Raw genomic sequence first — 15,689 nt, 5'->3', positions numbered from 1 at the left:
AAAGCAAGAAATGCAGCCTCGATGCATGTTATCCATTTATCCACTTGTGAATTGTGCTGCTCAGTTATTAGCAGACATAAATTATCATTATATACATTATATGATGTCACTTTGACAGACTGAAGTTTACATTTACATTTAGGCTATTTAGCAGACGCATTTATCTAACTACAATAACTTTTTACCAAACTATCAAAAGCCTGCATGACTCGATTTGATATTTCTATGGAAGGACTACATCCGTGAATAACTGCATTGGGTGAGTACAGACAACATGTTTGATTTAACTGTTTGACCTCATATTCGAACAACAATTACAATTATCCTCATGCTTATTCCGACTGAGTAAAGTATTTAATTTTTTATTAGTTATTTTTGTCTTCAATGTCAACTTTGAAACACCTTGCTCAGTATGGTATTTCTATGTGGTTGTATAATATGCGTTTACTTGTGTCTTTTATCAAACTGCCGGTCAGGTATAAAAGTCCAATGGCGCCATCTAGTGTAAAAACAAGTCAGTAAATCAATTAGAATTCTAATGTAATCTAAAAACCACAACTTGACATTCAAAATAAATAAGAACTGTATATAAAATAATACAAATAAAATAATAAATAAAAAATTCAACGCAACTCTGACGTCTCCCAGCTGGTGGGGAGCCACTGCCATCAAGCGTTTCAGACGTCCACACGAATCTGCCTCGTGCCCACTGCACCGTCAGTCAACGGACGTGGGAAGGCGTGGCTGACGGATGGGGGAGTAGTCTTTGCAGATGCATCCGTCAGCCAATCAAATCGGTTCGCGGGTTCTTCCCGCTTCTTCCTGCTTGTTGCGAGGCAAGATGACCCGCTTTCCCGCTTTCCAGTATCGTCAGAGCCCGAGTCGCGTCACAGTGCTTACATTTGCATACGCGATCTGATTGGATGACGGAACCGTCGCTGCTGAAAAAGTTGAACATTTTTCAACTTTCTGACGGTGGCCATCGCTCCAACTGAACGGACGGATCCACAATGCATTGCGCGTCCGTCCCCATTCAAAGTCAATGGGCAACGGTCAACTGACGGAGGTAGTGGGCACGGGGCGTAACGCCTCGTGCCCACTGCACCGTCAGTCAACGGACGTGGATTAGATTAGATTAGATTAGAAAACTTTATTTATCCCAAAATGGGCAATTTCGTTCACAGTTTCCAGTCTCACATAATAGATTACTTAATAAATACAATAAATAGCAATAGGAGGTAGACAAAAACATATATCAAAGGCAATCCAACACACACATTTAACTCACAATTCATTTCAGCCCGTCAGTAACAACCACCCTGCCCCCGGAAACACCCAGCAACACTGGTGTGCTCTCCACCTACTCCTTACTTTTGTCATCATTTAGTAACCTGATGGTTGCAGGGATAAAAGAGTGGGAATACCTCATTGTTCTTGTCCTGATTGAACAGTAGCGCCGCCCTGAAGGCATTAGTTTAAATTCTTTACTGAGGACATGGTCAGGCTGACTGATAATGCATTTGGCTTTCTGGACTGCTTGTTTGTTCCACAATGAACTTATGCTCTTGAGCTGGATGCCAGTGATCTTAGAGCAGATCTTCACAATTTTATTTAAACTATTCATGTCTTTAACTGACAGACTGTTAGTCCAGCATGTAAAGGAAAAAGTTAAAAGACTCTCAATGAAAGATTGGTAAAAAATTCTCAAAATAACTTTAGAGACACTGAAAGAGTTCAGCATTCTCAACAGGTGAACTCTTTGTTGTCCCTTTTTAACAATTACCTCTGTATTTGTATGGAATTTAAGATGGTTATCAAATACTGTGCCTAGATATTTGTAGGTGTCCACAAGTTGGACTTCCTCCCCATGGATGATACTTGGTTTGAGCGCTCCCTTCACTTTCCTAAAATCTATGACTAGCTCCTTTGTTTTTTCTATATTTAGATCTAAGAAGTTGTTATCACACCAATTAACAAACAATGTCAAAGCAAGGCCATGGCTGCAATGTGGACCTTGGAAAAGGGACAGCAACGCAGTGTCGTCCGAGAATTTAGCTAGATAACTTCCCTGTTGAGAGGACCTACAGCTATCTGTGTACAAAATGAACAACAGGGGTGAGAGTACGCACCCTTGAGGTGAACCAGTGTTTGAGGTAATGGCCTGGGACAAGTGTCCATTCACAGAGACCCTCTGAGTTCTGTCTGTTAAGAAGTTTAAAAGCAACAACAGTATCTGATGGGGTAACTCAAACTCAGCAGCTAGTCTCTCAATTAAAATATGTGGCTGCATCTTATTGAAAGCAGAAGAAAAGTCTGCAAATAACAATCTAGCATGAGATCCAGGCTTTTCTAAATGTTTATACATTGTGTCTAAAAGGAAGAGTTTTGCATCATCTACACCTTTCCCAGTTTGATAAGCAAACTGCAATGGGTCAAGTTTACCACTGACCAGGGACATGATTTCATCCTTAATAATTTTCTCAAAAATCTTCATTACTAAGGATGTAAGTGCTACTGGTCTGAAGTCTTTTAGCTCTTGGGGATTTTTTGATTTCGCTAGTGGTATTATAGTGGACCTCTTCCATATCTGAGGTATCTGGCCTTTCTTAGCACACATATTAAAGAGTGGAGTGAATACCACACTGAGCTGGTCAGCACAGTAACGCAGTGTGCGTCCGCAAACAGCATCAGGGCCTGCAGCTTTCATAATATTAACTCTCTTAAACAGAGTTGTTACTACTTCCTGGGCTATCACAATGTCATTGTGAGGGACAAGAGAGTCCCTCCACATAGAAATGTTCTCAGAGAAATCAGATGATTCAAAACGTGAGTAAAACATATTAAAAGCATTTGACAAATCAGGGACATCAATACCTTTAACAGTTATTGGCTGCCTGGATTCACTAGAACACTGATTTATGGATGCCATTGACTTAATTCCCCTCCATGCAGCTCTGAGATCCCCCCCACTATACCGTTCTTCAACCTTCTCTCTATATTTCATTTTGGCCTTCCTAATCTCTTTTTTCACTTCCTTGGAGACAGCTTTTTTCTCCCAAGGGTCCCCAGTGTAAAATGTCCTCTTTTTCTTATTTATCACTGATTTAAGTTCTTTAGTAACCCATGGTTTATTATTTGGGTAATGGACAGAGATCCTGGTTGGGATGACTGAGTCGACACAGAATGTAATATATGATGAAACAGTATCTGCCTCCGTGGGAAGGCGTGGCTGACGGATGGGGGAGTAGTCTTTGCATAGGCATCCGTCGGCCAATCAAATCGCTTCGCCGGGTTCTTCCCGCTTCTTCCTGCTTGTTGCGATGCAAGATTACCCGCTTTCCCGCTTTCCAGTATCGTCAGAGCCCGAGTCGCGTCACAGTGCTTAAATTTGCATGCGCGATCTGATTGGATGACGGAACCGTACTGCCGAAAAGGTTGAACATTTTTCAACTTTCTGACGGTGGCGAACGCTCCAACTGAACGGACGGATCCACAATGCATTGCGCGTCCGTCCCCATTCAAAGTCAATGGGCAACGGTCAACTGACGGAGGTAGTGGGCACGGGGCGTAACACGAAACCGCATAGGCAGGGCCGCTGACAGGTTTGGCTGGGCCCGGGACAAAATTCTCTCAATGGGCCCCCCCCCCCCCCAAAAAAAAAACTCTGACTCTTCCTCTACTCTGGGGGATGGATCCACTCCTCCTGAATAACTGTCTTTCTCTCTCTCTCCCTTCACTCTCCTCCCCTTCTCTCTCACTGGTAGCCTGTTCTTCCTCTCTCTCATCCTCTTTGGTAGCCTGTTCTTCCTCTCTCTCATCCTGTTTGGTAGCCTGTTCTTCTTCTCTCTCATCCTCTCTAGCCTTTCCTATAAAGGTGAACATATTTCGATAAAAAGGGCTATATCTAAATTAACAGGGGTCAAAATGAACCATTTCAAAAAGAACAAATTGAAAACCCCTTAATTTGACGATTTAACACAGAAAAGAATAGACTGATCAACTTGGCTAACTCTATCCCAAAGACTACAAAAGTTTAAAAATCTAAGTTGTTTTTTTTTGTTCCCAAAATTGTCAAACGCCGAAACACAACCACAGAATTCCCTTGTGCAGCTCCCAAACACATGACGTCGGGATGACAAGCCCATTTATTACGGATAAACCAAAAGGATTATTTACAACTTTAATTGGATAGGCTATGGATATGGACTGAGTGAAGTTATGGCTTTCAGAATCATACCACAATAAAACTCACGCTATTGTATTCACTTAGAGCTCATTAACTGCACATTTCATCAACCATTTTTCACTTGACCAAGGGGAATCATGTCAAGGGTACTTTTATTTATCGCCAGACCCGCGTTTATGTCCGCTGAACTTCCAGAGAATGTTTGGGGAACAAGGCGGAGCCCATTCATCTGGCGAGTTTCAAGTTAACGGCAATCAGAAACTAAGTTACAGGCTACGCCAAAACGTCACGTTTATAACCCATTCGTTACATCCAACTCTATCTAAATGGCAATTTCACATGTTGCCATGCAACTGGCTTATTTTAAACCATGAGCCGCGTTACACTGGCTGTAATTCAGCTGACTGGGAATGATTCTCAAATCAATTCAGCCTGATTGGAGTGCGCAGCGCGTGCCTGCCTGAAACATTTGATTTGGACATGGGCCTATTTGCGGGGTAATGTGCATATTCTAAGATTCAATTAGATATAGGCGTATGAAACACAGTGTAATAAAGCCGTTGTGGTTATCAAATTATTCAATGCCCCCTGTCTGTCTGATATTGATCTCCGTGTGACTTGCTCATGTGGTGCTGCGCTAATATGTTTGACACGCCGTCTGTGCCTGTGTTACTTGACGACGGGGCTGGAAAAAGTTGGCCGTGTCTTACCTGGCTGTGCTGCACAGCTGCCTTTACTGGTACCGGCTGCAGCATCACCCGAGTCTTTTCTGAAATATTTATAAATATTTCTAAAGAGATCCCCTCAGACTTTCGGCTTCTTCCTCTCTTTTTCGCCTTTCTTTTTTTTTCAGGGCTCCTGACTTGTGCATGTTGAATCAACTCGCGCACTGACCACTAATGGAATGATGTCGTCTTTTTTCTTCTCCAAAGACCAAACCATTTTGGCATAGGGGTGATAGGGGGTTATTGGCCGTTTTTTTAAGGGCAATGAAGGCAAACAATCTAGGAGTCATTAATTGATTGCAAATAAAGCAGTTTTCTTCTCTAAATCAACACATTTTGAAGTATACATACAATAATTAATCCCAACTTCATGGGGGTCCAGTTATGGGCCCCCCCCCATTCCAGGGCCAGTCCAGGGCCCGGGACAACGTACCCGTTTGTCCCCCCCTGTCGGCGGGCCTGCGCATAGGTACGGATAGATTTGAAACCACCTCCGAGGGTGGTTTCAGAAATGTGTGGTTTCGGGCACCGGATTCGCCAGCTCCGTCTGGACGGTCGGTCGAACGGACACATTTTGGAAATTGTTCATATACACTGTTTATAAATCGATAGAGCACACTATATTGAGTTTGTTTATATGGGATGAAAAAATATGGAATGGCGAATAAAAAATTGCCCTTATTCATTACGCAGTAGGTATAATAGTTAAGCAATAGATCACGCCAGGCTGTGGTATGTGCTCATTATACCACTGTTAAGGGGCGTTGTCCGGCCCCGACGCACAGCGGAGGGCCGGCGTCCCCCTTCACAGTGGTATAATGAGCACATGCCACTGACTGAAGTGATCTATTGCTTTTATACAACGGTTACTGTTATGGCGAAACGAAAGTCATAGACACACTACATTTAAAAAGAAACCAAGAAAGTCAAAATAGCCGTTTAATTAAAGAATACAAAAAAGTAGTCCCTCCTGGCTGCCGCTATTCATCGACGGTCGCTATGCAACACACTTTAGCGTCCCTCCGTGAGAAGGCTCCGATAGAGCGGTTCGCCGGCAATTTATCCTATGGAGCAGTTCACTCGCCGTGTGCCTAAGCTTTCGTTAGTCTCTCGAGCGCCTTGCTCACTCCCGGAGTAACAACATTTACACGCTCTCCATCATCCAACATATGTTTTACTTTGTACCTGTTTCTACTTCCAGGCGCGGAGTGATATGCAAACTTTCACAAAATGATCGGGCGTCATAGCAGTTATGTATACGCTCATTATACAACCGTTGGGAACCAATCAGATCGCTGGATTTAGGTCCCCCGTTGTATAATATGTGATATATTCCTCTGGCGGTCAATTAATCAGGAACAGGGTTTCTAGTGGCAGCTTTCCAGCGGCCACTTCTGGGAGCGGATACAACCGGACAACGCTCGTCGTAAATTATAGGTCTATTTATTTGTTCCTTCTTAGTCAATAATAAACATAGATGTCCCTATCGCATTAACGCGGTTGAAAAATTGTTTGCCACTTCCGCCCCACATGGTCATAGGTAACCCATCAATACATCAAGTCACTTCCGCCCCACATGGTCATAGGTAACCCATCAATACATCAAGCCACTTCCGCCCCACATGGTCATAGGTAACCCATCAATACATCAAGTCACAACGTCTGACGTCCCACTCCATTGGCCAGACAGTTTTTAGTATTATTTTTATTATTATGATTATTTTGCCGCCATCAGGTTATTGCTTTTTATTTTTTTAATACTGCCACCGCCGTCTAGTGGCGAATTAGGGTTATTGCGTTTTTAGTTTCATAACACTGCCGTTTTTTTAAAGGGTTAGGGCCCGGGGTAGGGTAAGGATAGGGGGTTTTAACCGAAGTGCACCCCGGTGCAGGCCATTTCCGGTGAATATCTTTTGACAGGAAGGTGCCAGAGATATGGGAGGCAGACGTGGCCCCCCAAAAGGCAGGAGCGGCTTTCCGACAGTGCCATGCCCGAGTCCGTGCGACCTTCCCCTCCACGAGGTGTGGAGTTGGGCATCACATACGCTGAAGGCCGTAGCGGCTTTGCACAGCCAAATCCTGGTTAGGGTTAGGGTTAGGTGTAATTCAGTATCCCAAAGATCTCCCCACATCGTCCGCCGACTTCGCAGTTAAGATAGAGATCTAAGGCAAGGCACGGGCCGGCGCTTGTTACTCTTGGTGTTAATGTCCACATGCATTTTGACCCAAAAACTAGGAAAAGATTGGAAGTGATCTTCGTATTCTAATCGGGATTTTCAGGTAGAAAGTCTTTTCGTATTCTGGTTGGGATTTTTAGATAGAAAAGTTTTTTTATATGTTTGAACCTGTTTATGTTTGCTGAAAAATCTCTTGAAAGATTGCAGGGCACGTCATCAGTCGTGGACCCCGGGATCATCGAGTGTTTCTGCCATTATCAGCCACTCTCTCTCATTTCGATGACTGTTCAACCTTGTTGAGACATAACAATGTGTTAGATTTCAGCTTATTTCTAAACTGTTCGGACAGACTCTGCGTTGTGTATTTTCAGTCGTAGTAGTAATTCTTGAAGTCGAAATCAAAGCAGCTTGACAGGTTGGATTAGAGGGTTGAATAGATGGTTTATTCCAGGATGTACAGCGAGATACAGACTTAGGTTGAATAATCTATAGTGGACCTGGTGGTCGATGACTTGTTCCTCGGCTGTCGAAACCCTCTACTCGTCGAACCAAAGGGTTGGGGCGAGTATTATACAAAAAGGGGATACATGAATAACACGTGAACAGACGCACTCTCAGCCTTGATAAGGTATTTGGCCCTGGCTATGTCCCGGAGGACCAGGTCGGTTCAACCTTGTTGAGACATAACAATGGCAGAATGTTAAGGATAACACCTTGTATCAGTATGAGAGGCCCTGGCCTGTTCCTAGACTAGAAATGTGAACAACAGAGAGACACTAAAATACACCAACATTCTACATTCCTCCCTCTTGATCATACTAAACATAGTTTAAAGATCACCAACAAAAAGAGAATTCAGTGTATTTTCTGGTGACCCATTAATAATTAACTAAATCAATGAAAGAAAGCATAAAAGGCAATAGGACAAGTAAATTCAAATCATACACAAGTAAACCAGGTGTAGGCCACTATAATAAAGAAAATAACAAACTCATTAGGTTACTCATGATTAAAACATTTTTAAAGAATCAAGAAAGTCAACTGTCGAGACACCTCCCTCTGCTTGGCACAACATCACAGACAATACTGCATGACAGTTGGTTTTGAGTAGCAGTTGCAACAGAGTTATTTTCCAGTTGATGGCCACCGCAGGTGTGATGGGGGATGAGGATGAAAGTTCGTAGTAGGGCGTCAGGACAAACACAGACACAGTTCAGTTCAAGGACTCCTCCCAAGGACTCAACAAGTGTCCGTGTCTCCTGGATCTCCCAGGTACAATGAAACATGAAACAAAGAAAAGGTGCAGTATCAGTCATGGGGGAGGCATTGTCACAGCCTCCAACATTAATAATAATCAAAATGATTCGATAAACAATGAAAAATGATCATACAAAAATAAATCGCTTGACTCGAAAAATTGTTATATCAGTAATCAGTAATCAGTCATCATAGTTCTCAATAAACCTTGTGTGAATGAATGAATGATTGAACCTTTGTTCAAAAATAAAACAAAACAAACAAAATGTTCTAAAGCTGAGCAGTTGTGTCAAGAAGGAACCAACATGAACTTAGATAGGCAGTGACAAAAGTCCTAGCATCTTTCGAAGACTAACCTCTTGTGAAAATAAAGGAATGAAAATAACAAACACTCAAACACTCCCTACTCTTCACCCCGTATCAGTTAGTTTGCGTGCCAAATCTAACGGGTGTCATTCCAAGTTGGTGTTATTGTTGGTTTCCAACACTGAATCGCACAGGCGGCTGAGTTCTTCAACACTCTTCGCCTGTAACTTCTTCAATCGTTCCCTCATTTTGTCTGAGCGGTTTTCTTCCCCTACTCTCTCGTTGGAGCGGTCACGGTACATCTTTCGAGGGGCTTTACATTCTCTTATCCAGTGCCCAATTTGTCCACAGTTGTGGCATGGTCGAGGTTCTTTCTGTCTGACTGGCTGGGGGAATCGTCCTCTGTCCCTTTTGGACTGGGGGAATCGTCCTCTGTCCCTGTTGGACTGGGGGAATCTTTCTCGTTCCCTGGCCATTTCCTTCTTCTCGTCAGCCAGGAATCGAATCCTGACTTCTTCATCTCGATCCACCTTTTCTCCGAACTCCTTGATCGCTGCCATTGTGCTGCTTTGGTTGTCCCAGCCGGAAGCCTTGTCTTCACTCCCCTTCGGATCTCCGGCAGTACCTGCTGGATATACATGGTCTTCAAAGGCAAGTCCTGTGACTGGTCGATGTTGTCCATATCATATTCAGTTTGGCCTGAGTACAGCAAATAACATTCGAAGAAGTGCTCGTTGAACTGGTCCAGACCCTCGTCTTCCTTCTGCATACAACGAGTGATTGTTGTCCAGTTGACTTGTGCCTTGGAGTGCTTTTGGATCCACGCCTTTATGGCCTCCCATCCCTTCTCTGGTCTCATTCCGTCTTCTCCAAGGGCATCTTCCACCTCGTATCGAATCTGGGTGCGCTCAGTGCTGCTCAGGTGTTTGAACAATATGGCAAGCCCATCGTAGGGGTGGAGTTCGTACAGAAGCATCAGTTGTTTCAGTTTCATCCATGGCTGTAGGCCTGCTCTCCTCGGGTGGTCGATTTCCGTACTCCATCTTTCGATGTCCTTCGGGCTGGAGGGTTCATAAAGGATTGTGCGTCCCTCCGCGCTTTCCATCTTCTTCAAGGGCCTGAGGTTAACTATTTCGTCTTTCTCATCTTTGGTCATCATGTGTGGTGTTGCTGCGCCTCCCATCACACTGCAGTGTGGTTGTTTGTTGTCATCAAATCCTCCAATGCGTGATTCATTCTTAGTCACTGTTCCAGGCCTCACCTCGGGGGGTTGTTGTGGGATCTGGATCGCATCATGATTAGCATAGTCAGGTGGGGCAGATGGATTTCCCTTCCGTGGCACGTGGGGGGTACTGCAGATGACCGGATCACTGTGTCTCGACTCCTGTAAACCACCAGGGAAGATGTATTCCCCATCTGGGCCACACAATGGCAGTTTGGGGTACATGCGACCATAGACTCCCAAGGTTCCTCCTCCTTTTCCTTGGTCACCCCCCCTTGGGGGCCCTGAGTCGAGGGGGCGGGCCGCTATCAGTCCTTCTCCGACTAGCGTCGTGTGTAGGTCTGTGAACTTCCTCTGCTCTTTGTTCCGAGTCGCTTCATCCTTGAACAAACGAATTTCGTCGGCAAGCAGTTTGATTTGCTCTCTAATTTTTTTCAGAGCAGTTGTCTTTTCCAATTCATCTCTCTTTTTGTTACAGAGTCTCGCTAACTGAATAAAGATCAATCTCTCTAACCTCCACTTCAAAAACATCTTGTTCCTTTGGTTCAGATTGCTATCCTTTTCCTCCTCCTCTGCCTTCTTCCTGCCTTTACCTTTCGGCATTTTTTCTATCTTTTTCTATCTGTAAAGTAACTAAAACTAGCGACCAATCGCTGCTTAGAAAGAAACAAATAGACGCCTCCCACGGAGCTCGGTATGCCAACAACAGATGATGGCACACTTTTCCCTTCTTCGATTAAGAACAATGTATGTGATTCCTCGGCGGGGATCAAAACAATATCTGATTCCTCGGCGGGGATCAAAACAACATAGCACAAACAAAAACTCTAGCGATTCATGTAACCTCACCAGTGAATTCAATACAAATACGGTTTCACTCCTTGTCCAACAAGTCGTAAAACAAAAGCCCTGAGCAAACCAGACGTCTTAAGTTATATTCAGGACACGTATCAACATTGACAAACTAGCAAAGATGAACAAATCACTTGAATGACATGCTATTACAATATTCTAGGACTCAATCCCAGCTCAAAGGCCTTATTCAACAAACAATATTCTAGGACTCAAACCCAGACCAAAGGCCTTATTCAACAAACAATATTCTAGGACTCAAACCCAGACCAAAGGCCTTATTCAACAAACAATATTCTAGGACTCAAACCCAGACCAAAGGCCTTATTCAACAAACAATCAATAGTTTCATATGGCGTATATTCAGTGATTATTACACAAACTCTTAATCACTAATACAGGTCCTCACTTCGTCAAGCTCTTAATGACACAACTTCATTACTCAGCAAATGTAGTGCAGCCTAATAGTAAAACAAATAATAATAATCACAGTTATGTGTGTGTAGATTATTTTAAGATTACTTTCTTGTTCTTTTCTCTTGGTCGAGAGTGTGGAATGAGATTCAGTCACCGTTGATTCCCATGTGGTGCATAGAGATGCGCTGGTTCAGCCGCGTTGTGGATGCGGGTCCCTCAGCAGGGCAGGCGTTGATCAGACGTCTTCCCAGGCAGGGCGCGCGCTCTTCTCGGTCACAGGGCAATCTTCAGAGGCAATCGTCTTCTCACTCCTCTCTCTTCAAGACGGTGTCACGGCACCAAATGTTAGATTTCAGCTTATTTCTAAATTGTTCGGACAGACTCTGCGTTGTGTATTTTCAGTCGTAGTAGTAATTCTTGAAGTCGAAATCAAAGCAGCTTGACAGGTTGGATTAGAGGGTTGAATAGATGGTTTATTCCAGGATGTACAGCGAGATACAGACTTAGGTTGAATAATCTATAGTGGACCCGGTGGTCGATGACTTGTTCCTTGGCTGTCGAAACCCTCTACTCGTCGAACCAAAGGGTTGGGGCGAGTATTATACAAAAAGGGGATAGATGAATAACACGTGAACAGACGCACTCTCAGCCTTGATAAGGTATTTGGCCCTGGCTATGTCCCGGAGGACCCGGTCGGTTCAACCTTGTTGAGGCATAACAATGGCAGAACACCTTGTATCAGTATGAGAGGCCCTTGCCTGTTCCTAGACTAGAAATGTGAACAACAGAGAGACACTAAAATACACCAACATTCTACAGGTTAGGTGTAATTCAGTATCCCAAAGATCTCCCCACATCGTCCGCCGACTTCGCAGTTAAGATAGAGATCTAAGGCAAGGCACGGGCCGGCGCTTGTTACTCTTGGTGTTAATGTCCACATGCATTTTGACCCAAAAACTAGGAAAAGATTGGAAGTGATCTTCGTATTCTAATCGGGATTTTCAGGTAGAAAGTCTTTTCGTATTCTGGTTGGGATTTTTAGATAGAAAAGTTTTTTTATATGTTTGAACCTGTTTATGTTTGCTGAAAAATCTCTTGAAAGATTGCAGGGCACGTCATCAGTCGTGGACCCCGGGATCATCGAGTGTTTCTGCCATTATCAGGAGACACCCTCACCCGAGGGAGGCCCACCCGAGGTCGATAAACTCTCGGGTCATGTCCCATAACCCATCAAGAACCTTTTCTTTAAATGTACGATTTCCATGGTTTAGGGATCAGGGCTATAGACACGGGTTAAGGTTAGGGACAAAGGGGTTAGGGTTGGGGTTAGGGTTAGGGGTTAGGGCTAGGGTTAGGGTCAGAGTGAGGGTGAGGGTCAAAGTGAGGGTTAGGGTCAGGGTGGAGTAGCAACTAAAGAAAAAGATGGACCTGTAACCTTTGCAACCTTCAAACCCAAAAAAATATAATCAAAAGAAATATGTGATATTTTATGCAAAAGTAAATAAAACATAGATGATAAGGACAAAAAAACATCCTCAGTGAGGAAGGGAGAGGTTATAGTTAGGGGAGGGGGAGGGAGAGGTTATGGTTAGTAGAGGGGAAGGGGGAGGTTATAGTTAGGAGAGGGGAAGGGAGAGGTTATAGTTAGGGGAGGGGGAGGGAGAGGTTATGGTTAGGAGAGGGGAAGGGAGAGGTTATAGTTAGGGGAGGGGGAGGGAGAGGTTATGGTTAGTAGAGGGGAAGGGGGAGGTTATAGTTAGGAGAGGGGAAGGGGGAGGTTATCAGTGATGTTGCTAGGTACGCGTCCTGCGTCCCTGACGCATTAAAATCTGAAAGGACGCACTAAACTCACTATCCATGCGTCCCGGGGACGCATCTCATTTTCCCCATGAAAAACGATACATAGTGAACATTAAACAACTCGTGTTTAATCACAGTAACTGGCCAAAGAAACCTTCTTGTGAGCAGATCGGACAAGCCCTGTTTCAATCCTCTGCGCATCTACTTGGCGCAGACGTGATCCCCTGTACAAAGTATCGCGACATGCTAATTTAGCCGCTACCAAAACAACTAGCTCGTCACCGCTGATTTCATTTCAACAATTAAGAATACGAACTTCATAGTAAATAAACCCACGTTTCCACTGCTCGATGCTGTGCTCATTCGTGTCGAATGAGCAAATCAAACAGGATTTTTTTGCAATCCTTCTGATTGAATATATGTACATTTATGACAAAATCGTGAGGACTAGGCTTGTGACACACACACACACACACACACAAATGTGGCGCTCGCGCGGTAATAGCTCATTGGCGCCACCTAGTGATCATTATGTGCAAATGCACAGCCTCTCATTAAAAGGACTTGGGGGTCATTTGACCCCTCTTGCGGCGCTAGGAGTAAGTAAAAATGGCCCGGCGTTTCTAGTGTTAAACATGAACGGTTGAGTACTCCAGCTCTAACCATATCATACCACCATCAAGGAGTTTAACACTATTAATTTAATTTAAGAAATAGAATAATAATAAAAAAGAAACACATTTTTTAAACTGGGGAGTCGACTCGGGACCCATTGAATTTGTCAGGGACCCACCCAACTCGCCACCTGTGGGTTCCGGGGACTCACTACATTGAAAACCTATCAACATCACTGGGTTATAGTTAGGGGAGGGGGAGGGAGAGGTTATGGTTAGGAGAGGGGGAGGGAGAGGTTATAGTTAGGAGAGGGGAAGGGAGAGGTTATGGTTAGGAGAGGGGGAGGGAGAGGTTATGGTTAGTAGAGGGGAAGGGGGAGGTTATAGTTAGGAGAGGGGAAGGGGGAGGTTATAGTTAGGGGAGGGGGAGGGAGAGGTTATGGTTAGGAGAGGGGGAGGGAGAGGTTAAGGTTATGGGAGGGGGAGGGAGATCCACTGGTCTCAAGGCCAAAGAGAGACAGGTTCCAGATCCACCTCATTGAATTAAAGTGCTGCTTGATAGCCTTATTGAGGGGGCCTAATTAAAGTGCTGCTTGATAGCCTTATTGAGGGGGCCTAATTAAAGTGCTGCTTGATAGCCTTATTGAGGGGGCCTAATTAAAGTGCTGCTTGATAGCCTTATTGAGGGGGCCTAATTAAAGTGCTGCTTGATAGCCTTATTGAGGGGGCCTAATTAAAGTGCTGCTTGATAGCCTTATTGAGGGGGCCTAATTAAAGTGCTGCTTGATAGCCTTATTGAGGGGGCCTAATTAAAGTGCTGCTTGATAGCCTTATTGAGGGGGCCTAATTAAAGTGCTGCTTGATAGCCTTATTGAGGGGCCCTAATTAAAGTGCTGCTTGATAAGCTTATTGAGGGGGCCTAATTAAAGTGCTGCTTGATAGCCTTATTGAGGGGGCCTAATTAAAGTGCTGCTTGATAGCCTTATTGAGGGGGCCTAATTAAAGTGCTGCTTGATAGCCTTATTGAGGGGCCCTAATTAAAGTGCTGCTTGATAGCCTTATTGAGGGGCCCTAATTAAAGTGCTGCTTGATAGCCTTATTGAGGGGGCCTAATTAAAGTGCTGCTTGATAGCCTTATTGAGGGGCCCTAATTAAAGTGCTGCTTGATAGCCTTATTGAGGGGGCCTAATTAAAGTGCTGCTTGATAGCCTTATTGAGGAGGCCTCATTGAATTAAAGTGCTGCTTGATAGCCTTATTGAGGGGGCCTAATTAAAGTGCTGCTTGATAGCCTTATTGAGGGGCCTCATTAAAGTGCTGCTTGATAGCCTTATTGAGGGGGCCAAATTAAAGTGCTGCTTGATAGCCTTATTGAGGGGGCCTAATTAAAGTGCTGCTTGATAGCCTTATTGAGGGGGCCTAATTAAAGTGCTGCTTGATAGCCTTATTGAGGGGGCCTAATTAAAGTGCTGTTTGATAGCCTTATTGAGGGGGCCTAATTAAAGTGCTGCTTGATAGCCTTATTGAGGGGGCCTAATTAAAGTGCTGCTTGATAGCCTTATTGAGGGGGCCTAATTAAAGTGCTGCTTGATAGCCTTATTGAGGGGGCCTAATTAAAGTGCTGCTTGATAAACTTATTGAGGGGGCCTAATTAAAGTGCTGCTTGATAGCCTTATTGAGGGGCCCTAATTAAAGTGCTGCTTGATAGCCTTATTGAGGGGGGCTAATTAAAGTGCTGCTTGATAGCCTTATTGAGGGGGCCTAATTAAAGTGCTGCTTGATAGCCTTATTGAGGGGCCCTAATTAAGGTGTTGCTTGATAGCCTTATTGAGGGGGCCTAATTAAAGTGCTGCTTGATAGCCTTATTGAGGGGCCCTAATTAAAGTGTTGCTTGATAGCCTTATTGAGGGGGCCTAATTAAAGTGCTGCTTGATAGCCTTATTGAGGAGGCCTCATTGAATTAAAGTGCTGCTTGATAGTGTTACGTATTTTAGGAACACAAGCTGTATTTCCCTCACTTAACCAATAGGGGGTAGGACCAAACATATAAGCCGTAAATACTACACATAGCCACAAGGGGAGCAGGACATTACTGAAGGCTGCAATAGATACTTTAGCCACAGAGGGCAGCACCA

Source organism: Gadus morhua, chromosome 8 (assembly GCF_902167405.1).
Source record: "Gadus morhua chromosome 8, gadMor3.0, whole genome shotgun sequence".
Classification (NCBI taxonomy): Eukaryota; Metazoa; Chordata; class Actinopteri; order Gadiformes; family Gadidae; genus Gadus; species Gadus morhua.
This window is presented reverse-complemented; position numbering follows the sequence as displayed.